The 26,450-nt window shown below is 40.5% G+C and overlaps 1 protein-coding gene across 2 annotated transcripts in view; it reads left to right on the top strand.

Annotated features, from left to right (window-relative positions):
* Positions 1-6,601: 6,601 nt before the first annotated feature.
* Prlr (prolactin receptor) overlaps positions 6,602-26,450 on the top strand; it is a 175,589-nt gene continuing 155,740 nt past the window's right edge. For both annotated transcript variants that reach the window (XM_028895077.2, XM_028895076.2), the window contains exon 1: positions 6,602-7,096. The gene's annotated coding sequence lies outside the window, so the exon portion shown is untranslated. The remainder of the gene's footprint in view (positions 7,097-26,450) is intronic.

The following is a 26,450-nucleotide window of genomic DNA, read 5'->3' as shown; positions in this document are numbered from 1 at the left end:
AACATGGGTGCCTTTGAGTTTGACATGTGCAAGGCTGATGAAAGGAAGTACATTTGAGGATCTTTTAAAGGGAACAGTGAAAATGATGAAAGCAAAAACTGAGATGATAACATGAAAAGGAGGAAACATATTTACAAGCCCTATTCCCCTCTTATAAAAGAAAACATTCAGTTGGGGGCCTCGCTTACAGTTTCAGAGGCTTAGTCCATTATCATCATAGTGTAGAGCTTGATGCTGAAGCAGTGGCTAAGAGTAACATCCTGATCCTTAGGCAGAGAGAGAGAGAGAGAGAGAGAGAGAGAGAGAGAGAGAGAGAGAGAGAGAGACTAGGCCTGGCATAGGCTTTTGCAATTCAAGCCTGCCCACAAGGGACATACTTCTTTCAACAAGGCCACACCTCCTAATCCTTCTAATCCTTTCAAACAGGTCCACTCCCTGGTGACTAGGCATTCAAATATATGAGCCTATTGGGGGCCAAGTATTCTTATTCAAATCATCATAGTAAGCATATCAGGGAAATTTGTAAAAAGATTGATAGAATCCTCACAATACAGACCACTAAAACATATTAGCATTGTAGTTATACTAATGTGTACTGCATTCAGGACAAATAAATAGGCATCTTGAAATAACAGAGTAGTGTCTAGAGCAGATATTAGCACATAGGAACTTATGCATAATGTGACTACAAAAATCAGTGGAAAAAATACACATTTTAAAAATAAGGAGTGACTGAGTCATTAACCATGCATCCAAAAGAAAATTAAACTTTTTATCTCAATTACATTTAAAAAATAAATCTCCAGGTAATTAAAATTTATTTTGGAAAGAGTAAACATTTTCATCAGTTCTATATAAAGAAGTAAGACAGAGAACTCAGAGACCTTATCAGACAGAATCCGTGGATTCAACAATATGAAAATGAAAAATTTTTGTGCAGTCCATCAGTCTGTAACCAAAATCAAGGGAAATATAACAGAGGGGGGAAATTGTTTGCCATATAGTTGGTAAAGTGTTAATATACTTAACAAGAGATACTGAAATTGATTTTTATTTTTTTTCTTTTTTATTAAGAAATTTTTTTATTCATTTTACATACCAATCAAAGATCCCCCTCTTCTTTCCTCCCGCCCTTCTAGCCTCCCCACTCCCAACCCACCTCCCATTCCCCACTACAAGAAGGTAAGGCCTCCCATGGGGAGGTACATTAAATTGATTTTTAAAAGCAAACATCTTGAAAGAAAACTAAGTATAAAGTTTTGACAGCCATGGTGAGAAGGTCTCCTGTCTCATCAGGACATTGCAACTTAGAACAGGCTATCTTGCTTATCAGATTAGATCTGACATAATTACATCAATAAGGCCCCGTGTTCGAAAATATGTGAGGAAGGAAGCTTGATAAGAGCAGATGAATCAACCTTTGGTGATGGGATTTGAAAGCATAAGCAACAATTTAAAAAGCCCTGACTTCTAGCTGGCGGTGGTGGCACACGCCTTTAATCCCGGCACTCTCGGGAGGCAGAGCCAGGTGGATCTCTGTGAGTTCGAGGCCAGCCTGGGCTACCAAGTGAGTCCCAGGAAAGGCACAAAGCTACACAGAGAAACCCTGTCTCGAAAAACCAAAAAAAAAAAAAAAAAAAAGCCCTGACTTCTTTTCTTTAAGGCTGTGTCTCCTGGAAGGAGGATCGTGATCCATTGAGTAGTCCCATAACCGTAACTGTATGGACAGCACAAAGTGGACTTGGCGGGCTATTGAAGAACAAAGAAAGACACGAACTTGTGAGGTGGGGGTGGATCTAGGGGGAGCTTGGGGGGAGATGGGTGGGGCGGGGAATATGATCAAAATACATTGTGCATTTGTATGAAATTAAATAATTAACAAATACATTATTTTTTAAGTGCTCTGACTCTGATTCAATAATTTCATGTTTAAAACATTTGCCTATAACATTCTGTAAGGGAAATTTGGTAGCCTTTCTGATTTTAATAGCCATTCTCTTTGTCCAAATTCTGACATTTCTAAGTGTCTGCCCTATACAAAGATAATCATGGCAGCAGTTTTGACAATAAAAAAATGTTTTAATTACCAAAAGTGTAGCAAGAGAAGAATGAAAGAAATAAATTAAAACCTAGATAGCCACTAAAATCACTGAAGTGAGGGCTGGAGAGATGGCTCAGTGGTTAAGAGCACATGTTGCTCTTACAGAGGACCTGGGTTCTGTCCACAGAACCCACATGGCAGCTCTCACAGCTATCTGTAACTCCAGTTCCAAAGGATCCAACACCCTCTCCTGGCCTTCTCTGGTACCAAGCACACACATGGTACACATTTACACATGTAGGCAAAACACTCCTATACATAAAGTGAAAAGAAAGAAAGCTTAGAGGCTTGCAAGTTAACTCTAAAAAAGAAAACACTGGATTAAGTCTCTAGACAGCAGCTTCAACTAGGTAATTGTGTTGAGCTTTGAAAGACAAGATAGCAGCTGAGGATGCAGCTCAGTGGTAGAGTATTTGCCTCGCATGTATGTGCCCTTAGTTCAATCCCCAGGAGTATAAGGTTTTTATTAACTATATTTCATTTTGAGATTGTAATGACTTTATTTCCCCCTTCCTGTTCCTCCTTCCAAACCCTCCCATATACCTTCCTTGCTCTCTGACATGTTCATAGCCTCTTTTTTCATTAATTATTGTTATATACATACATATATGTTCCTAAATACGTAAATACAACCTGCTCCATATGTAAAATGTTATGTGTTGTATATGTTTTCAGGGCTGATCATATGGTATTGGGTAACCAAGTGGTGTACTCTTCCTTGAGGAAGACTATTTCTCCCACTCTTAGCATTTTTTAGCTGCCTGTAGCTCTTCATGTAGGGCTCAGGTCTTGTGTGGGGGTCCCCTCATCCAACTCTGTCTATGTTAACATTTCTATTGTTCCTCTTGTTCAGCTCATATTGAGGCAGTCATGGTGGTGAGACTTTATGGATGTAGCTTCTGACATTATTAGAAGAGAAAATCTCCCAGTAAGCTCCCTGTAGTTCTTTGTGTAGTACTAAGGCCCCATGGGCTTTCTGCTGTTGCCCTTGTCCTTGCCAAGGAAACTTCTCTTTGCAGCAAACAGAGACCATTACAGTAGACCATCATCAATCAAAATGCAGAGCTGTGGTGTCCAGTCTACATGAACACAACTACAAAACAACTCCCATACCTGAGACTCAGGGGACATTGCAGAAAAGGGGACAGAAAAATTATTGTTTTCTTATATTGTTGAACAAAAAAAAAGACAAGCCATGAAAATAAATTCATTTTTAGTTTAAAAATATATGCAAATACCTATAGATGAATAAATGAATAACTATGTACATTTGAAAAAGGACAAATATGTGTTCATATGTCAGTGATGGGTTCCTTTGGAGATGGGACTAGGAAAAGCAAAGAGGGCATGTGATTTGGAAAGATCTTATTTTTTTAAACTTTACAAATATAGTTGTAATTTTATTCTGTTTTGTTAACAGCACCAGAATTGTATGTGATTTTTCTTTTCATTCTTGCGGTAGTTCTAGCATTTTTTTTGTTGTGTTCAAGAAAGGAAGGTGATCCTTAAAGGGAAGAAATGAAGGACTAGAGACAAGAGCGTCCCCAGTCAGGAAGAGGAGGAAGAAGGGGTGTCACAGCGGAAACCAACACAAGTTAGCAGAGAGGGGGCGAAGGAGGAATGCAGGGTCCTGCGAGGAAATGGAGGAGAGTCCACAGAGGAGGGGTGCAGGACCCAGAGAGCTAGGGAAAGGCTAAGATAACCCCGGTCAGGGAGCTGCTGATGGGTATTCATGGCAGAAGACAAGGAACAAAATAATGAACTCAACAGTACACTTGATATTTTTGGTAGGAATAGAAAAATCACTCTAAACCTCTTGTATTAGTTTTTCAAGGGTCTCTGACACTGAGATTTGGACACTTGTACCGGCTGGTTTCCTGTGTCAACTTAACACAAGCTGGAGTCATCAGAGACAAGGGAGCCTCAGTTGAGGACATGCCTCTATGAGACCCAGCTGTAAGGCCTTTTCTCCATTAGTGATCAATGGGGGGGGCGGGCAGCCCATGGTGGGTGGTGCTATCCCTAGGCTGGTGGTCCCGGGTTCTATAAGAAAGCTAGTTGAGAAAGCCACAGGGAGCCAGTAAGCCGCACCCCTCCATGACCTCTGCATCAGCTCCTGCCTCCAGGTTCCTGCCCTTTTTGAGTTCCTGCTCTGACTTCCTTCAGTGATGAGCAGCAACATGTAAGTGTAAGCCAAGTAAACCGTTTCCTCCCCATTGCTTTTGGTCGAGGTGTTGTGTTGGAGCTCCAGAAACCCTAAGGCAATGCTCCTTGAGTGTTGCTGGTCTCCAGTCAGGGATAAGAATCATCAAGTTAAAGGAAAGGAAGTCAAGAAAGCTGAGGACTGTGCATTGCTTTTCTAAATTTGAAAATGAAGAAAAGAGTGAATTAGGTTGTAAGCTTATCCAAAGTGCAGTTGGGCCAGGAAAGATGTGAGCAAGGTGTGGAATAAAACCAATGGGACAGGAAAAAAATATGCAAGGAAGATGGTTAGGACACAGGTAGGCAAAAACAAGACAAAAAGCAAAAACTTACTACTGTAAGGTTTTTATTAGCCTGAATGGTATGTTACACATTCTATTGGCATTATCTTCCCCTTATTGGGTTTTTGAGGCATATGCTACTGAGTCTGACTTACAATAGGTGAAGCTCACAGAAGCCAAATGAATAGCAATATCCAAACCAATGCCACTTCCTGTATTCTTGCCTTACCTTGAACTGTGGAACAAGGTCTTAGAGGCGATGAGTAGATATAGAGTCCAAGACACAGCTGGATGTATCAGCTAGACAAAAAGGAGGCATCCATACACTGAGGCAGATACAGATCTAAGCAAAAAGAGAACACAAGAAAATAGTAAATCTTGTCAGTGTGTAGAATATATATATATAGCTGTAGAGGAGAGAGAAAAACCTGCCTTACACAGGACTTCTTCATCATCTCAGGAACACATGGTAGAGTACAAGGAAATTCACTGACTGTGAATGCCTGTGGCTTAGGGACAGCAAAGCAGAGAAGCTGACCTTCTCTCTAAATAATACATGTATTAGTCATTTAACCTGTGCGGTAACCCACCTCTGCAGCAGAGCAGGAGCACAGATGTGTGGAACCACAATGAAAGCTAACAGTTTTGAGTAGCCAAAGGTGATTCTCTTTCCATTATCTGTGAAAATAGAATGATCAGGAAAACTACAGTTAACTGAGTAATCCCTTGACTTTTCAAAAGTCACACAGAAATATAATCACCAACTTATGACAGTCCAAGATGTTTTTGACATTTTAGTGATGTGATGATGTACCTATATAAGCATCCTGTTGAGTTAAGCTATGTGTTAGATGATTTTCCCCAAATTCAGGCAAATATTCGTGTTCTGAGCAGGTTTGATAGGCAAGACAAGGCTAGGCCATGATGTTCAGCAGGTGTCTCTATTCAATTCTGTTTTCTTTTTTACTTAAAATATCTCCAACATCAATGGGTTAATTGGGACCTAACTTGGCTGGTAAGCATGTCTGTGTTCTGCCATTGGAGATAACACTCATTAGTTTTGAAAATAAATAGGTATTATACACTCTTTGTACTTGTGAGCAAAAGTGCACCTCAGTCACCAGAAACCTGCACACCGTGTGCATGGCACATGCACATCCCACTTATTCTGAAAACCAGATGTAGGTCGTGGTTTACCTTGTACAGGATGAGTTGTTGAGTAGCAAACATTGTGTCCATATGTGTGCCGCTTGTAATGCAAGAGGATCACCCAAACATCATGGGACTTTCAGAGGTTTACTGAACTGTGGCAGAAGGAGACCGCTGAATGTGATTTGCTGGTTATTGCAAGGTGTCAATCAATTCACGGAAGAAAGCACAGTGTTTCAATGGTTTAAAAGAAAAAAAAAAAAACTCAATAGCTTGTTCAAAATAACCCACAGTGCCCTCTGAGTATATATCACAACAGGATGCAATATTAATCAGTGACATCACACACTGCCTACTTACCTGTTGGGAGATAAGATAACTGTTTGAGTCAAGTAGCTGTGAGCATTTGTTTTTAACATTTTGTTTTCAAGAGAATTTGGGGAGGGGTACAAGAGAAAAAGCTATGGCTTGTTGAACATCCAAAACAGAACAAAATAACATCCAGATCCTGCAACCTATTTGAGGAAATATATTCTGCATTCATCGTGGGTTCCTGAGAGGCTGCGGGCGTTTCTGTACTATTGTGACGTGGCTGGGCACCAAGCAGAGCCCTGGAAGTTTTGCTGTGTTAAAAAAAGAAAGCAAAGCTTCCCTGGGTCACTGCTTCTTCTCTGTCGACCACTTTTCTCTGACTCCTCCTCCTTCTCAGGAAAGGTGCGATTCAAATCCCCAGAGCCCCCTCAAGTATTGTCAAGCTGCTCCCCAGTGTTGCTCGCTGGGAAACAAGGAAAGAAATTTGACACCAAGCCTCATCTTGGCTACTGAGAGAAATATCATCTCCGAGGTCACTCGACTTAAAGGGCATTTCTATTATTGTTTGGTCAGGTCTTTGTGGAAGACGGTCCCTTCCTTGATCATGCAAAACGGATCCGGGGGAAATCAGAAATTTTCTTGTCCACCTCTTCTCAGCATTCCGACTCCCCCAACTACCTCCGTCACCTTGTAAAATTGGCAGACTCTGGACCTTTTGCATGCTGGAGAAAAATCACTGTTTTGCCTCCAGCTAGGAACATGCATGTTGCAACACTGACTCCTCCTCTAGTGAAGAAAGAGTGAACAAGTGCACCGAGTTGAGCTTCTTCGCAGAGACACGCGGCTGGCGACTGCGGAGCAGTGGCTAAAATCCCCAGCCGGGTCTTCTGGGCTGGGCTTTCCCCGCCGTGCCGTTCTGTCTTATTCGCCTTCTCCTGCTTCTGGATTTTACCCAGGGCTCAGGAAACAGCTTTACCTACAGTGATAAAGCTCCCGTCCTTTGCAGGAAGTGCTCACCGCCTGCTATGGAAGACTTTTCTCCCCAGCAAAAGTGAGTACCCAGGGCAGACCGGGCTGCGCGCAGCCAGGCTAGGCGCGGGCGGACGCTCTCTAGGGCCGCGGGTTCGAGGCCGCGTGTGGGAGGGGAGCTGTTGGCTGCAGGAAGGGACAGCTTGGGGAAATGCCAGGCAGCAGCAAGAGCCCGCGGGCGCGCGAGGAAATCCCATCCCGTGCTGTGACCATGCTTAAAGCCAAACCTTGATGTCCCTCTTCAGAGAAGCTAAATATATGCCGAGGTGCTTGACCACGCACCCCAGCTTTTACAACGGCGCTCGGCGTATTTTGAAATATACCTTCAAGCGCGCCCTTGAGAACGAGTGCGGCGCGATTGTGGGATTCTGGGGTTGCAGGTGGTTTGCGTCCAAATGAAAAGCTAGGGAGAGAGCAGGGAGGTGGAAAAGATCAGAGAGGGTCGTGATGGAAGCTAACTTGGGCAGTCTCCTGTAGGTAGCACAGCTGGGTGCCGGGTTGAAGGGGGGGACGACACTGAGTTACCTGCGCCCCCGCCCCCTCCCCGCACTTGCGCGCTGGCGCGCGCGCGCACACACCACTCCCAAAGGCAGCTGAGTAGTGACAGGGAAGCATCTCCCGGTCTTAACCTACTGCCCAGGCGCTAGGAATTCAAGTCCTGGGGTAGAAGCAAGGACGCACCGCTGGAGCAGAGAACTGGGACCAGGGAGCAGAGAAGGGGGCTAGAGTCTGGGAACCCAGACCGGGACTGCTGAGGTAGGGGAAGGCAAGGGTTGTAGTTGTGGCGTTGTGAGTGGAAAAATATCCTGTTAGTGACCTCTACCTGTGTGGTAGGGAAGCAACCCATGTTCTCCTAATAACCAGGAACTTGAGGTTTTCTGTAATTGAGCCTGAAAATGTTTGCAACCTGTTATTAATCTCCTGAGGGTGGGAACGTCCTTTAATTTCCATTCATGGAATTGGCAGGGAAAGCTTTCCCACCTGAATGTCTTGACCAATCCTATCTCTGCCTCCGTTAGACTATACTACATCCTTGAGTGTTTACCTTCTGTTTCCTCAGTTTACTCTGCAAAATTTAGGGAAACTGGTAATTCTTTATGTAAGTTCTTAGTGGATAGAGGTGCTGAACAGTGCAGAAAACAGAAACATTTTAGGTGGTGTTGTTGTTGGGTTGTTTTGTTGTTGTTGTTGTTTTTATTTCAGTGGCTTTTTTTAAACTAAGGGTCTTTTTGAGAATCGATTGAATCATTTCCCCAGGGTGGAAACTATGCTTAAGAAACAGGAAGAACTGTACACGAGCACACCCCTTTGCTGTCCATGCCTGAAAATCGCTTGTCTTTTAAGGATGCTGCTTCAGGACCCATCCAGCCAAGCTTTTGCTGGTGGCTGTGCTGGCTATGGAAATCATTGGTAGTGATGGGAGAGTCTGATGCGCCGCTCGCAAAGACAGTCCTCTTTCTTATGGGGCTCAGACTGTGTCCTCAATGGCTTCATCAATCTCCGTGCTTCCGTAGGGCCCCTCCTCTCAACTCTCTTAATGCCATACTCTAGAGCAGTGCTTCTGAACCTTCCTAACCCTGCGACCCTTTAATACAGTTCCTCATGAGGTGGTGACCCTCCAGCCATAAAAATTATTTTCGCTGCTACTTCAGAACTGTAATTTTGCTACTGTTGTGAATTGTCATGTGAATATATGCGACCCCTGGGAAAGGACTATTTGGTGTCCACATGAACCAATGTCCTTCAGGCCAACTAGCTGGCTCTCAGAGAACGGACCAAGGCTTTGCTTGATTGGCTCCCCCAAACACTGTGTGGCTAAGGGGTAAATATTTCTTTGGGCATATATACTTTTTCTTTAAAAGTCTAGAGGGTCTCATGCCTCGTAGAAACGAGTCTTCCACCAACAGCACAGGGGCTGTAGAGCAGAAAGCACGTGGCATTGAAGCCTGAGAACTTCAGTGTGAGCCTGCACTTCAAATTATAGCTACGCTTCAGCAAGTCACTGGATTTCTCTGAGCCTCGCTTTCCCTGGCTGCAAGATGGGGAATAATTCTGCTTTTCTTGTGTGGTTGTTGAGGAAATGGAAATACTATTTGTATCATGCCTGACCCATGTTCAGTGGTCAACTGTTCTCGTTAATTTTGACGTTATGTTACAAGTGCCCACTAGTCTATGTGTTTCAGAGCAGCTCACTCTCTCTCCTATGAGGCTTATGTGACCAGAAGAGTGAAACCAGCTCATTAGTCTCTAAGATGAGAGAGAGGTTCAGAATTCAGGGTCAAGTTTACTGTCTCAACCGTGCTATGTCAAGCAGAACTCTGTGTATTGGCAACAAATAAAATACTTCCAGATTGGCATAGATTCTCAGACTTGCTCTCTGATCTTTTCTGGCCTATAATTTTGAATACAAAATCTGTATTGTAGCAGTTGAGTATGAAACCAGGAAAGTCCCCAGATCTATCTCCAAATACACTATAAATTGTCTACATAGAGACAAATGTCCCCATTGCTATCTGTCATTGCGTGGTACAAGTTTTAAGATTTCAACTCAACCTGACCTCTCGGGTTCAAGTAGAAGAAAAATATCAAACCTTAAGGAGAAGGAAACTATATACTCCCAAAGTAGGAAACACTGATGATCAGAGTGTTCTTTAGAGTACTTGCATGCAAAGATGGTAATATTGATACCCTTCACTGAAACTTTCCAGTGAAGGGTAGTGTAGTGAATACTCGCATACAGTACCTCAACTAGTTCTCACAGAGAAGCTGAAGGTATGGATTATCCTGTAAAGTTTTCCAGACAAGGCAAATGAGGGCTAGAAGCATTTACCTAATTTGCCCAGCCCCCACAGTTTGGGGCAGAAGCCCAGGTCTGTCTGACTTTGTCGTCCATTCTTTTTCCATCACCCAGTTTCCCGATATCAGAACATTGCATCATGCCAACTGGACTTGGATTGTTCTCAAGGGCAGGGAAGACCACATGCGGTGGATGGTTTTAAGTGAGGTGAACAAATACTTTACTTGTGGTGCCTATTAACTGGTAGCAACAGCAAACCACTTGCGAATAGTAGTTTTTCTGACCCTCACCAGGCCCAGCTGGTAAATTTCAGAAAGGTGGTACTCAGTATCAGCAGATGAAGCTGGGGCTGATTGGCTGTCCTGGGCAATCCTTTCAAGTTCAAAGAACTCTAGGCTTTTTATTTTCTGCTAGTTTTTGCATCAAGACACTACTTACATGTACTTCCTGTGTTAAGGGTCCATCCTGTCATTAATTCATCTGCGCTCTGCTGTGTGTTGAGTAGTTGATTGGACGATGGAGGAAAAGGCAGATATCCAGCTAGCTTTTGTGGTGCTTCTGTGTTAAGGACCAGTGGTAGTTAGCAGGTAGTTGAACAAACACATAGAGATCATTCAAGGTCTGCTAAGATGGCCCCATGGGTAAAGACACTTGTCACTTGTGAAAGCCTGGAAACCTGAGTTCTATCCATGAAACCCATGAAATGTAGAGGAAAGAACCAGCTCCACAAAATTGTCCCCTGACTTCCACATAAATACTATGGTACACATACCTGTTATGCATACATGATACATGTACACAAATAATAATCTATTTTAAAGACCATTCCAGATATTTATAAGTTTTAAGAAGAAAATACAGAGGTTATAGAGCCATGTTGGGTTCTGGAGTACTTGAAATGAAACTAACCCATAGAGAAAGGTGCTCAATTTGTAAAACACCCTAGATTTTAAACACCTGATACCACATATACAAAAAGCAAATTCACTCCTAATTTTATTTTGTATATTAAAATGATAACAGTTTAGATAAACTGGTTTAGGTAAAAATTAATCAATTTTACCTACTAGCTTTTAATTTGTTTAATATGTGCCTTAGTAGCAATTTTAAATGACAATACCTAATGGCTTACATTACATTTGCATGGAATAGCACTACTTAAGACTGATAAGTTGACAGAGATATAATAGGAATTTCCTCCTCCCCACTTTCACCTGAATATATACTTTTTCTCTATGCTTGGCTAATATTCTTCTCATGTCTACTACAAATTCAGTTATTTGATGAATTCGAGAGTTAAAAAGACTCTCTTCCCTGCCCCCCCCCATGCTGATGATATACAGATGATGTAGTTAAAGCCAATTCTAACATGTTGGTATTGGATTTGATGAAATTAACTCTGTTGGTTATATTTGTCATCAAGGATATAGTTCCTCATGTAGGCAAATCTCAAGAAGCTTTCCCACAAAACCCAATGACCAAAGGCACGTTAAAAAAAAAATGTTAACTTTAAATTGCTTGCTAAGACAATACATTTGCATCTCTTAACACTTTGGAAAGCCAGGGAGAAGAGAGGTAGGATTTCACATATGTGTGCAAAGCTCCTTATGTCATCTCCTGTGGTGATAAGAGTGTGTTTCCCTTACTGTCCTCTTGATGAAAACAGCTTGAACAAGAAGCAGCCCAGATCTCCAGAAGGACTACTTCAAGAGTGTCACAAAAGGCCACCTTTGGCTTCTTTGTTCACTGGCTAAAATGGCACTTAGATATGTCACCGAAATAAGATATAATTTGTTCTTGCAGTTTCGTTTACTGCAAAGGGAAGAGCAGTCAGAATCTGGAAAGGGAAGAAGCCTCTGACTTGGAAGATCATGCATGCAGAGTCTAAGTTTGTCTCTTCTTCTAGTTTGTGTATTATGCCGACTTCCAATATTTCTTCCAATAATACTGGTGTAAGTTTAGAGTTGATATGATAGTGGCACAAAAAATGCTGATGGAGAAATGTGCTCTAAACAAAAATCATCCTGGTTATATCACTGATGGTCTGGACTCTGTATCATCTTACCAGCAAGGAGGTATTTTCTTTATGTAGATACAGCAGAACACTATACTGAATGCTCTTTGGTGCATGTAAATAATGTTGGTTCACATCTGTTCATTTCCATTGGAAATCTAAATCTGGGGAAAATAGTTTAAAAAAAAAGAAGCTGACTTGAATGAACTTCAGTGGAACCATATATTCTGTAATAGAGAAAAGGTACATGAGCATAATTGTCCAGTAGCACCATAAGAGAACATTCCTGGGGCGTGACATAGATGATACAAGCAATAAGACTTTGGGGATTCCAGAGGGCAGGATACATAAAAATTCTATAGTTCATTGCTAAGAACCTGGCATTGAGGATGAAATTAGACCAAGGCAGAAGGGGAAGAGAGAGGCCATCGTAGAAAGAAACACATGGAAACCTGTGACAACAGAAGCATGCATGAGGTGTTTGCTGATGTGGTAAGGAAAAATAGGCCTAATTCAGTGACTCTCATAGTAGAGCATGGTCTGAGAACTCTCTAGAAAGCTGAAAAACTTCTAATGCTTCATCCCTGTGTCTACAGCCTCCATCTAGTCGACCCAAGATTGGAATCTAGCTATCAATAACCAGTGTTGGTTTATTTTGATTTTGTTTGAATTCCCCCAAGAGTGTTCTAATGTAAAGCCAGAATTTGAATAGCATCATCATAAAAAAATAAAGGAAATTATTCTAAATGGCATAAAATAGACAAACAAGGAATGTGGCCTTCACTTGGTAGAAATTTTTTATCTACACATGTATTTACACATAGACTTCCAAATAATTGTCAGCTATGATCTCATCTTCCCATGATGCCTCTAAAGCCTCCTTTTGACTGACCCTTTCCATTCTCTGTGCACTTGAGGGTGACCCATAGTCAATCCTAACAAGTGTGGGCAATTGGTAGGTCAAAGCTCTTTTTAGCCACGAGGATTTGCAGTCACTTCAAAGAGCTTTTTGACCATGCTCACTAGCGTCCACAGTAGCTACTCTATATCAGTAGCTCCTTTCACCTTTCCAATTTTACAAACTGGGAAATGGATGTTAATGACTTGCCCTGGGCTATGGTGCTGGCTGGGACAGAGGTGACAGTGATTAGAGTCCTCAGCTGTGGAATTCTCTAAATTCTATTAAGTTTCCAAAGTGAGTCTGCCCAGCCTCCTGTTAGTGACAGGAGTCTTTGTTTCCAGCACTGTCATTTCTTACATGAGTGGATTTGCGTTACACGTCGCTAAGTAAAGATTACAAACCGCCTTTAGCTGGCAGCCGTGGGATACCCTGGGTATCAGTTGCCAGAAGGCAGTCTGACACGAGTCCCATGAGACTTAGGTTGTCACTCAAGTGACACTTGGTCATAGCCACTTATTATAATTCAAATTCAAAACTCTTGCTGTGGAAAGTTGGGGTTCTGGCTGTATTCATGCTGATCCTGATGCCTGACAACCTTTATGATCTTTCCTGGTGCTCTCTGAAAGGATATTGGTTCCTTATTATGAGAGGAGAGAGAGAGAGAGAGAGAGAGAGAGAGAGAGAGAGAGAGAGAGAGAGAGAGAGGAGACCATGTTTTTATAGCTGTGCCTTTAATTTTTTATTTTATTTATTCTTGCATTTTTTGAGATTTACTTATTTCATTTTATGTGCATGAGTATTTTGTCTGTGTGTGTGTAGATGCACCACACACTTACCTGGTGCCCAAAGAGATTAGGAGAGGGCATGGAATCCCCTGGAACTGGAGTTAAGGATTCGTACGAGCCACCATATGGAAGGTAGGAACTGAACCAGTATCCTCTATAAAAGCAGCAAGTGACCTTATCAAATGAACCATTTGCTCAGCCCCAACTTTTATCTTTAAAATTGTCATGCAGTGTATTCGATGTGATTATTGGCACTTTCAAACCAGTTCTGTTTTGGTATATTCTCTCCCCCTCCCCCGCCTACCTCCCTCTTCCTCTCCTTGGAACCTTGCCCCGAATCTTCCTGTTCTACTTGCATGTCCTGTGTGTCCTATTGCCCTTCCCCCAACCCCTCCTCAGCACCAGCTTTTATTCTTTCTTGGTCTTCTTTCTAGTCTCAGGCTTTATACATATTTATACTTATTTATAAAACCTAAGATAGATAGACAGATGAATGCATTACAAAGTAGGATCCACGTATGAGTGAGAATGTGTAGGTTTTTCTTTTCTTTGTGAGTTTGGTTCACATTGTTTAATACACTACTTTCCATACCCAACCAATTTCTCACAAATTTCATGATTTCACTTTTCTTTTCAGCTGAATAAAATTCCACTGTATATCTGAACCACAATTTCTTTATCCGTTCTTCCACTAATGAGTATCTAGGCTGGTTCTAATTCCTTGCTGTTGTGAGTATAGCAATAACAAGTATGGATCTGCAACTCTCTCTGTGAAGAATGTGGAGACCTGTGGTTATATGTCTGTCCAGGGGTAGTTTAGCTGGGTCACATGGTAATTACATTTGTAATTTTCTGAGAAATCTCCAAACCAATTTGCACACCCACAGGGCGGGGGTGGGTAAATAAAGTTTTTCCCCTGCACTCTCAACAATATTTGTTGTCAAATTTCTAGATGGTAGACATTCTGACGTAAGATAGGTGGTGGGTGATATCTCAAAGTGATTTTGTCTGTTTGAGACAGAGTCTTGACTATGTAATCTTGGCTGTCCTTGAACTCACAGAGACCTGCTTGCTCCTGCTTTCTGAGTGCTGGGGTGTCCCACCAGCCCAACTCAAAGTAATTTTATTCTACATTTCCATAATGGCTAAGGATATCAAACACTTTTTAAAAATATGTACTAGCCATTTGTATTTCTTCTTTTGAGAATGATGTGCTCATTTTCTTAGCCTACTTATTGTCTGGCAAGTTGTTTCTGGGGGTTGTTTGTTTATTTTGTGTATATATGACGTTTAATTTTGCAGTTATGTTTAAATTATGGATATTAGGCTCCTGGCAAAGTTTCTCTCTCACTCCCTAGGCTAGCTGTTTACTCTTCAAGCTGCACTTTTTAAAGAATTCCTTCTATAAGTTGGGTCTTTGCCAATGGTGAAACTAGTATTCCTTCTAAAGGATAGTAGAAAACAGTCAGCTTGTCACAGGAGGGATGGCAGGCTCTTTAGGGCAAGAAGGTAGGTCAATTCACATCACTCTCAAATAGTTTTCTTTTTCTCTGTCTCCAAATCCATTACTAATGTATGAACAATTGCCGAAAGCTTTAGCTATAGCAAAAAACAAGCTCTAAACCAATGCTTCTCAACACTGATTGCACAGGAAGATCATCTTGGGAGCCTTAAAAATTACCCATAGGCCCATTGACTCAGGTTCTGAGAATGGGGCCTGAGAGTCTGTATTTATTTATAGTTCTCCACGTGAGGATGACGTACATTCCTAGGAATTGCTTCTCAGCAATAACCCAAATCTTAATTGCTTGTATCTATTTCTTTTATTGCTTGTTTTATGTCACATGATCCAGAAATCCAAACCATGCTTTTCTTCTGTGGCAATTTCATTATTCTACACTTACACTTGTGTGATTATTTTTCAGATGATTAGAGTATGATTTTTTTCTCCTTCTCTAAGCAGATTCCAACCTCAAAGTCACCCCATATTGCCTTATGATTAAAAGCCCTTATATATAATTTGAAAGCCAGATTGCCACAAGGTTAATAATTATGAGATGGAAATATAAAGGTTGAGCTTGCCTGCTACCCATGTATTAAATTTCTCAATTGCTGTGTTGATCTTTAGTTGACCAAGTCTTGCTTTCATGTCTCAGTCATTATCAGGTCAATTAGTTCCAGTCTTAGCACAGTCATACCCTTATTAAAAGTGTTATAACAGTGATAGTTTCCAAGGACTGTCATGGATAGATTTTTACCAAGAACTAACTAGGTTGTGTAATGACATCTCACACCTTGAAAAAAATCACTTGGAATGCAAAAACTACCTGCAACAGACTAGACAAGAATAATAATGAAGATTTGTTTGGAAATAATCACTTTCAAGTCATTCTACATATGGAAGAACTTGGGATGTGGAAAACAATCCTAAAACTGATTTCCCACAACCTAGCTGAGTCTGGGACTCCAATCCTTCTCAAGAAGTTGTATTAATATAAAAAGGAAACCATGCTTTTACATGACAGGGAAGTGATAAGATGAAAAAAATGATGAGCTTTTCTTATTTCTCTAGGTTTCTGAGTTTTGAAGATTGGTAGTAAACACAGACACTGCTGAAGAATTTTCATGGAGACAGACAGACAGACAGAGCTCTGTTGCTTAAGAAGCAGTGGGAAATTGACAGTTTTAGTCACTCACTTTCCATTTGTAGAGGTTCTACAGGGGCCCATGATGACAGCTAGAGATGGGTAATGGTATTTGGGAGGAATTTGTATACCAGTGATAAAATAACCTATATCCACATTTAAAAATCAAATAGAAAGTTAATGCCAAGAATAACAAGGCGAAACACAGGAACAAGAGCTTATGAGTGCCACTTTAAATGGGCCTGCATGGTTTACCCTCTCTCAGAATATGCATTCTAATTACCTGATCAATGCCAAGAAGAAAACCATACAAAAATCTGAGAAGATGGCTCCAGCAAGAGAAAATAGCAAGAGTCTGGCGTGTATGAGAAACGGAAAAGAGGCCAGTGTGAGTAGACTTCAGAGGGGCTGAGACAGGGATGGAAAGGACGAGAAACCCCGAGATCATGGAACAGAGTTAGGATTTCAAGTGCTCTGAAGGAATTATTGGGAGGTTTCAAGCAGGGGAGGATCGGATTTTGAAATAAAGTTTTAACATCAATGTGGTGATAGCCTAGGAACCAGAAGCAAATGGGCCATGAGGTGCTGAACATATAGATGTACAAGCAAGAGAAAGAAAGGATTGTGTAAGGTGACAGTGACAGAGTAGAAGGGTATTGGGTTGAGTGTAGAATTCAGAAGTAGGAACAGCATAGTTTCTAGATGGCCAGGCTGTGCTAACAAACCTAACCCTGTCTAACACAACGGCCCCTGCCCAAGTACTGTCATTAGATTTGACTAAACATCCAGTAGCCTATAGTACTACCGAGAAATATTAGTTATTTGGGGTTTCAAATAATTAATAAATAAAAACAGACTGACTGACTGACTAACTAACTAACTAGCTAACTTCCAAGGAGAAGTTTCTGTTTGCTGCCTGTTACCTTCTGACTGCAAAAATTCCATCCTGTATCCAAACCAATCTCATGAGGTTTGTGTTTTTGATTACCGTGTTCCTGGTAAGTGCTGAACTAGTCACAGCCAGGCTGTTAGTTTATCTTTCCTGAGAATTTTTTTTATTAACTATATTTACCAATTCCTTCCTGACTTTATTGCTTTATGCCATTGGTCAGTTTCTCCATATAAATGTAACACCTTGATGACAAGTACTTAATGAGCCCTTACTATCTGAAAGAATGCCCTGAGAATTTCATGTTTTAATTAACTCAATCGCCTCAGACATCCTTACGATAACTGGATATTTATTATAGCCAATTATATGAATAACTGAATATTCTTGTTGTGGTTTTACAGATGAGGAAATAGGACATAGTAAAAGAACTTTATTCATTTGCCCAAGATCACATAGTTGCCAGGTGACAAAGCCAGAATGCGAACTGAGCCTGGCTGCAAAGCTCTGGGTCTCAGCCACTGTGCTGGGCCTTTTGCATCCAATTCTCTTTTATTCCTTCCATTACAAGTGCAGCTGTCACCATTACGTGACTTCTTCCTGCAAGCAGCAGTTCACCTGGCAGAGTCTGCAGAGATTGGATGGGACAGCTCCTCCCCGGAAGGCCTCCCATCTCACCCACTTGCCATCTACCAAGACAGAAGCACAATCCTTCATCCAGGTCTGGACACAATTGCCAATCCCAGAGGCCTGTTGCTGTGTGTGCTCTCTCTGCCCATAATTCGTAGTTCCTGCATTATACCTACCTGCATGTTTCTTTGGTTTGAAGAAACAAAAATTACTGAACAAGCCATGCAACATTGTTCTAGTTACTCCCTAGGGCCCGTGAAACTTTGAAAAACAACAACAAAGAAGTCATTAATTATTTTTGTCATCAAAATATTTACTTTAAAAATGTTGAAGATTTTTCTCCAAAGTTGTATTAGGAGAGATAAAGGAAGCTCAGGGACCACAGCTGTTTCATTCTGTATACTTGACATTCCACTGTGCATCCGCTGCTAGAGAATTCTTCTCTCAAGTGACTTGACTTCCCAATAAATAGCCTGGAAGTGGCAGACCCTTACCCTCTTCCTGATAACAATAAGAATGGATTTGCAGAATTGAGGTTTATACAAAGAAATCAATTAAGATTCCTTCAATCTACATAATAAATGCTTCAGCAATGACCGTGAGGTAGTAATTATGATGACTCATCTTCCAGGCTGTAAGTTTAAACTTGATAAAGATTTTAATTAAAAAAATGATATAATCTTTTCTTTTACTGCAACTGCCACAGGGTAATTTTCAATAGAGACTGACATGCATTATTGGTATTGTTAATTTTAATCAAATCATCAATCTGTTCATTCATATGTTTGTTTGATTTTTCAGTAAAAGTGTTATTAAAATGTTATACAACACACATCACATATTTCTCATAATTGAATTAAGTTCCAGATTCAAAACTGCAAAAGAAAAAGGAAACTATGCTCTTCATTAAGTTTTGAAGGTTTCCCTGGCAGCATCAATTAATTAAAAGTTAAAAGCCATTTCAAATATTTGAATATTCTCCAAATAACTCAGAATATTATAAAAGGCTTAATTATTTAAAAATTCAACTTGAAGTCATTAATGTAAGTTCTTTCTTTATTGAAAACCTTGTATTAAATATATCAAGTGTGGCTATGCCCTCAGATAACACTCAGCTGTTTGGTGTCAGATACTTGTATTAAATATATCAAGTGTGGCTATGCCCTCAGATAACACTCAGTTGTTCGGGGGTCAGAGGAGCATGATGGCAGTTAGATGATCATGGAGTTAACTCCATCACTTTATTCAGAATTAGACTTGATGCGCTATATCTCTCAGAACTTCCTGATTGATTTTTCAGATGACTTCATAGACATCATACTAGTGTTTGTATCTGTGACTTTTAAATTTTTGTTTTTGCTCATAGTTAAGACTAAAAGGGAAAAATATGCATGAAGACTCTCCAGCCTTTTCAAAAATTTCAAAAATCCACATGTGAGGATATGGATCAGATCCTCTTACTAAGTCTTCCATCTTCTGGAATTTTATGACTCCATGAAGCCAAAGACTACTGCCCACTGTTGACACTAACTACTACGAGTTCGGAGTCTTCCTCACTCTGGCGTTCTCTTTCTAAACTCAAATGTATCATTATTCAGTGTGGTTATTTGAGGATAAACTGATGCATTTCCAGAGAAGTACAGAGGAAGAGATGAAATTGAGTAGGAAGTAGGAAGTCCATCTCCATATTGGTAGGCATGTTCTATCAACAGTAGGTTTATAAATAATTTAGGTAGAATTTGTTCAGCATCCAGGGTGAATCCTGGGATATAAGCCTGCTAAGACTCAACCTTATTCAGGGACTTGAGATTGTTATTATTTATATTTACTTTTGGTTTCAAAGCTGGTATGTGTACCCACTTTCAGGGGGCTAGCGGTAGATTTCCCTTTCATTGTGAGCTTCGGATCATCAGAGATTTTGGAGATCCCTTAGTGGAAAAGTACCTTATGGAATGTATATTCAGAATGCTGGGTAGGATTGAAATATCAGTCAATGGAGTTAACTACTTGTTAAGATATGGAAGAAGGATGAGAGAGGGCAAATGCTGCCCTGGAGGAAAATCTTAAAATGTATTACTTACACCCATCGTTCAGCCTCATTACCTTTATCTACCCTTATGTCAATCATATGCTCCTTGGCTGACACCACTACATATTGACACACCCAAGAGCAGGATCATCATGGTTTCTGCTTTATATACTGCCCCAGAGTCGACTGTTTTCTTAGAATCTCGATACTCATTAAGGGTAAAACTTAATAAACACTTCAAACCACCATAAGTCACAGACAATTAAAAAGCAAATCGCTGTCCATGAGACTGGAAGAGATGAAAAGTGACTAAGTAGAGGTGTAGGTTCAAGACACTAAAACAGAAAACTGTTGTGGATATCGCTCTATATAAATAAAACACTGATGGCCAGTGAACAGACAGGAAGTATAGGCAGGACAAGGAGAGAGGAGAATTAGGGAAACATGAAGAAGGAGAGGGAGACACTGCAGCCACCGCCAGGACAAGCAACATGTAAAGATGCCGGTAAGCCACAAGCGACGTGGCAAGGTATAGATTTATAGAAATAGGTTAATTTAAGATATAAGAACAGTTAGCAAGAAGCCTGCCACGGCCATACAGTTTATAAGTAATATAAGCGTCTGAGTGATTATTTTATACTTGGACTGTGGGACTGCGGGGCTTGGTGGAACCTGGAGAGAAGCCCTCCAGCAACAAATGGTGCCCAATGGCTCAAGTTTCCACCTTAAACCTGAGAATATTTAATAAGCAATTCTAATTGACCTCCTTCCCAAGTTGTATGTGACTGTCACACATTAATAACCAGTTGGCTATATACATATCTTCTCTAAGAACTACTTAGGGTTTTATATGAGGCCTGGGGAATAAATTTACCTGCTTATCTCAACCTATCTCCACTATCATTCTCTATTCTAAAAAGAAATTCTGTTTTATTCCCCCCCCCATTGTGATGGCTCTATAGAAGCTCCTAATTCCTTTTTGTTTGGTTTTCTTCCCATTTATTGTCTGCTTTCCTCTTTAAAACGCCTTCTTCTTGTGAACTGAATGTTCCTAAGAATGTGCCAAAAAACCTTATAAAGCATGCAAGACAAGAAGGAAATGCTCTTGGCATTTTCATGTACATGGCAGTGAAACTATCTAATGTAGAGTTGGAGGAAGCTTTCCTAGCAGCCATAAGGAGAAACATGTTAAAGTCAGTGAAAACTCCCATCATCCTTTGAAGTAGTTTCTCTGGTACTTTCATAAATATAGTTGTGGTGAAGCCTCCTTAATATCTAGCTGAGTTAAGAATAAACCCTCAATATCAGAGCCCTTATTTCTAATTCTGCATACCAAAGAACTAGGCTCTTCCAAAGACTCAGAACTAGCTGTGGACGAGAGAATATTTTGCACATCTTGCAATAGAAGCCATTTACTAAAATCAGGCAGATAGCTCATATCTCAGCACTAAACTACAAGGGATGAAGTTATGGAACAGTTTAGTGACCCATAGAAAAGTTTCTAAATTTCTTTCGAACCTTGGGCTCATCGTTTGTAAAAAATGAACAAGCCAATGCTTGTATACCAGGACAGTTTTGAGGGTGGAGTAATCTCTGATTCTACTTATCTGTCATTGGCTCTTCATGAGTCCACCCCCAACCCCTGTGGTTTTAGCTGTATGCTGCACATGGAAGAAGGACCCTGGAATGATGACCCATAGTTTGTTGGTTTGGTGTTTCATCCACTCAGCCACAGATAGCACACTTTCAAGGCCATTGTTCTTGCTAAATATTTATCTGGAGAGCTATATTATGAGTCTTTGGAGTCCAAATCTGATAACTATGCAGGAAAGCTCCTCAAGAGAGATGGGCTAAAAGATTACCTCAATACAACGTCTCTATTTGCCCTACATTTGATGCCAGCAGGCAAATCAAAGCTGGTTAGGCGTTGAACAATTCCCAGAAACTTGAAGGCAGAAGCACCTGTTCTCCCACTGGTAAAGCCAAGGCAAATGTAAAATCTCAGAAATCCAGCAGAGCCACTGGCAACAGGTACAGTTGAGAAGGTTGGGGAAAGCTCACTGCTGGCAAAAGCAAAGCTGGCCACTGGAGTGGGAGAGCCTGTTAGACTGGGCAAAGGCCTGCCTGGCCAGAGGCAAGACTGGGCTCATAGAAACCAAGCCTGGGGCACTGAGGACTGAAAACTAGCCTAACAAAGCAGATCTGTTTCCATTTGTGAGCGAATGATTTGGGCTTTGTGACTCACTAAACGATCTAGAAAGCCAAACAATTGTGAAGGGAGACATTTGGATTTCACTGGCTGCATGGAGGGGCCCTGAGATTTGCATGGTGTATGCCACTAGTTGAGGGTGGTCACACACACACACACACACACACACACACACACACACACACACACACACACAAAGCACAAGTTTAGGTGCTTGTCTTTGTGGTTTATCTTTGGTTCTATTCATGTCTGTCTAATTCCTTGAACATTTTATGATGGTTGACATAAAACCTTTCATTTGTGAAAATAAAGTATGTGACAAGAATCCGATAGCAAAAAGTTAGAAGAAAATAAAATACGGAGAGTAACATTAGTAACATGAGCCATGTATCCTGCGTTGCACTGTTAGGGTGGACATCAATAACCACAGCGAAGGCTTTGGAATCTAAGGCATAACCAGAGTAATGACTTCAAATGTTGGGAATTTCCTTTAGAGTAGTGTTTACACATGGACTAGGCTAGTCATCAGTTGAAACATAAAGTAGACCTACACATTCTCACCACATAGATGGACTATGTAAGGCTGTAGTAAATGCATGTTCAGATGTAAAACAGCTTCCCTTCACAGTAGAATTCCATGGAAATCTCATCTGCAAAATGGCCTTGACCGAACCCTTTTCAACTCCTCTTCCTTTAGAAGCAGAGAATTTCTGATGGGCTGTGATTATTGTATAGTGTGAGATAGCTCTGACTATGCAAGTGGAAAAGACATTATTCTATTGTCAAGCACTAAGCTTCTCTAAGAATCTTGCCTCTGAATAAGTAGGCAACTGATTCTGAGACTTTCTGCAAGTGAATGTGTCCAATAAATAGCAAGCATTCACTGGGAACAGAAGGATGACACCGGCTATTACTGGAGGCAATTAAAGATTAAATCCCAACTGAATCTCATACTTGATATTGGTCACTGAGTCTCAGCTCCATTCATGAAGAGTTTAATCATGGTATTTACATTTTTAAGTCTTAAGAATTAACACCATTTATTGCTGTGGATTTTATTCCTTTTTTTTTTTTTTTTTTCTCTTTTTCAATACCCGGGGATCAAACCCAAGAAGACATTATGCATGGTAGACAAAGACTCTAATCCAGACTTTTCACCCCTATACACTGTTGTGGCTTTTGTCCCATCAGTTCTATCAGGAAATTGAAATCTTTCTAGAGAATTTGATATTTCAGTAAACATGAAAATATTCTAGTAGTTTCACCCTCAAAAGCACAGCTTCCTTCCTTCTAGTTGATATCTATCTGTGAAGGATAAACCTGATAGGATTAGGAAGCAGTTTCTCCCTTCTCCTATAACAATGGCCTCTATATTATGAGCAGTACTATTAGACAAAGATTATGGGAATTCATCCACGAGTTAATGTTCTTTGGGAATACATGCTCCATTATGCATATGGGGAACCAGAATGGCACAGTAGTAGAGTAGTTTCCTTAATCCCTTTCCTACGTAGCTGTTTGGGCAATGTAACTGTATGGTAATACATGCCTACATTAATTAATTAATAATTCCATGTCAGTGAGCTTTCCTATGAAAAAAACTCAGACGTACAGGAGGGTGTCACTATGAAATGTTTTCATTTCTTTGTGAGCAAGTATTTGACATACCAGAAAGACTAGTGTATTGATCTAGACCCCTGAAGCCCTGTCTTCTGATTCCATCTAACTTTATGATGCTCCTTAGTACTTCTGAGTTTCATTCACCAATAATTCAACGATTCAGAGTAGATGGGAAGTCTAGAATTGGAAAGAGCAAAAACTAGCCAAAATACTTGCTGACTCACTGTCTTCCCAAACTTCACAAAGCATCATTAACTTTACTACCAAATCTGCAAAGAAGAAAAAAAAACCTGCGAATATAGGATGACATGACCAGTAAATGTGATTATCTTCATATGATTATCCAAAATTTCTCCTCTGGCCAACAATCTGTATCTACCAACAGGTGATATCTAGAGAATTTTTTTTAATCCTGCTTAGCAGGAATCCCAAAGATTAAGGATACTCCTTATCTGCCCCAGATTGAAGTCATTACATTTTCTGTAAGAAATAATTGTATTTTAGACTTTGTAGGCCATATGGCCTCTATCATGATTACTCAACTCTGCCCTTTTCATGTAAAAACAACCATGAACAACGTATAAGTGAACGAGAGTGGCTCTGTTCTTATAAAACTTTATTATCAAAAACAACAAGCAAAACCAGTTGACCTGTAGGCTGTTCAAGATTCTCAGAATCCCAAGAATCTATCTGAAGTCATAGCTTGACTTATTTATCCTAAATTAAGTCTAATATACTATTATTTAGTACATATTCATTGAACAGTTTTCTATCATGAAAGGCTTTATCTAAACATGTACTTAATCGAGTTGCATTTAATGAACATTAACAGAGCATGACTTGCTTGTCACGTATGGATTTTTAGAAGCTTTTGTTTACCTTATCACTTTTGGAATCAATAACAAAGACACCTTAAGACAGCAAGTATTTTAAGTTCACTCTCTGTTGAATTATATAGCAGACCTTCTCTCATTTTCATAAATTTGGTTTAAAGAGTTTTACATAACTGTAGTATTGGGAAATGACTTATTTGAACAGATCTTTTCTATAGACATGCCAGGCACATGTTAGGATAGCAGTATCTTGGATACACAATAGTTCTGTCTCCATGATTTGTCCTTAAATAACCCTACTCACCCATCCCCTTCATTTTATGCTGCTATCGCTGAGTCTCATTAGACTTTGTGAGTCCTCAAATTGTAACAACTACACTGGAACACTGTATTCAAGGTTGGTCATACCAAATCTTCCGAATAATGGAGAATTGTGTCTTTTGAGACCAGTAAACACCAACAAAGAAAGTCAGAAGTGTGAAAGTAGGGTAGAAATTGAGAAAGCACAGAAGAGACAAAATGGGCTACATGAAAAGAAGACATTGTCTCTTATAAAATGCCTTGAGCTGACTACTAATCTGTTCATAATTCCTTTAAATTTCAGTTATGACCCCAGTTAAGCTTTCTAGAGTGTGGAAAAGAATAAGAATGAAACTACCCTCCTGCTTTGTCTAGTAATGATCATGTGGTAATAGAGAGTAAAGATCTCTGCTAATAGTCTGTCTCTGTTGGGTTGCATGCCAAGATTTACACAAACCACATTCCTTCTGTGGGATGAGGAAATCTGGGACATATTTTAACATAATGGGCTAAATAACTCTGGTACCAAGATCTGGGAAATTTTACTTTGCATTGGTTTCTTTTCCCTGCCCTCCTTCCTGATCCAGTGGGAAAAGTTAATTTGCATTAACTGAACTGGGTTGTGGAAGGAATTACACTTTCATTAAAAGTCTTGTGAATAATTTCGTATTAAAATTGATCACAGTCATTCTTTGGGAACTATCCTATAAAATTCATAAGTCAAAACATTTCTCACACTTGTAGAAACTGTCCCAGGTGCTGGAGAAATATGAATGACCTGAGGGGTCTCTATCTGTGCAGAGTTTATGAAATAGCAAGGGAACAGACATCCATCAAATAGATTCCCTGGATAAGGATGTAACTCAGTCATAAGGAACTTGCCTAGAGTGTACAAGCCCCCCCCCACACACACACAAATAGCAGGAATCTTAAAGGTCCTTATTAATAAAATCAAACCTGGAGCAAGGTACTGGGGTGAACGCTGAATGATCAGAGAAGCAGAACAAGCCACAGTTACCTCATCTAGCCAGTTCCTCAGTTGATCCTGTTTCCTCAGACTGGAAACCTCTGAGTCCTCATCCAGAATGAATCTCAGCTGAACTGCTGCTCCAAAGCCTGAAAGCTTAACCAGCTAAAAGCGTCTAGTTTTTGGTCTTCACACCTTATATATCTTTCTGCTTTCTGCCATCACTCCTTAGGATTAAAGGCTCTTGTTACCACACCTGGCTGTTTCCAGTGTGGCCTTGCCAGGTGGATCTCTGCCTCTGAAATGCTAGGATTAAAGGCGTGTGCTATCACTGCCTAACCTCTATGTTTAATATTGTGGCTGTTCTGTTCTCTGAGCCCAGAAGTTTATTAGAGTGCACAATAGTTTGTGGAACACAATACGATTGCGCGTGCGTGCACGCACGTGTGCGCGCGCACACACACACACACACACACACACACACACACACACACGCCTACAAATCAAATGCATTGTTAAGTGTAGTTAGGACAACAAAGGAATAGCACATTATTATCTCAGAGATCAAGCCTAAGAGAGTGGTGACAGACCTAAGTTCAGAAAAAGGAAAGAACTTTCTCAGCTACAGGAAAAGCACTTTCTTTCAGTATCACTAGAATGGAGACAGCGTGGATATATGTGGGATGGAAGGAACTGTGGCTGACCTAAGCTGAAAACAGCAAGAGAAGAAACTAGAAAAGAAAGCACTGCCAGGTCA

Source organism: Peromyscus leucopus, chromosome 11 (assembly GCF_004664715.2).
Source record: "Peromyscus leucopus breed LL Stock chromosome 11, UCI_PerLeu_2.1, whole genome shotgun sequence".
Classification (NCBI taxonomy): Eukaryota; Metazoa; Chordata; class Mammalia; order Rodentia; family Cricetidae; genus Peromyscus; species Peromyscus leucopus.
This window is presented reverse-complemented; position numbering and strand designations above follow the sequence as displayed.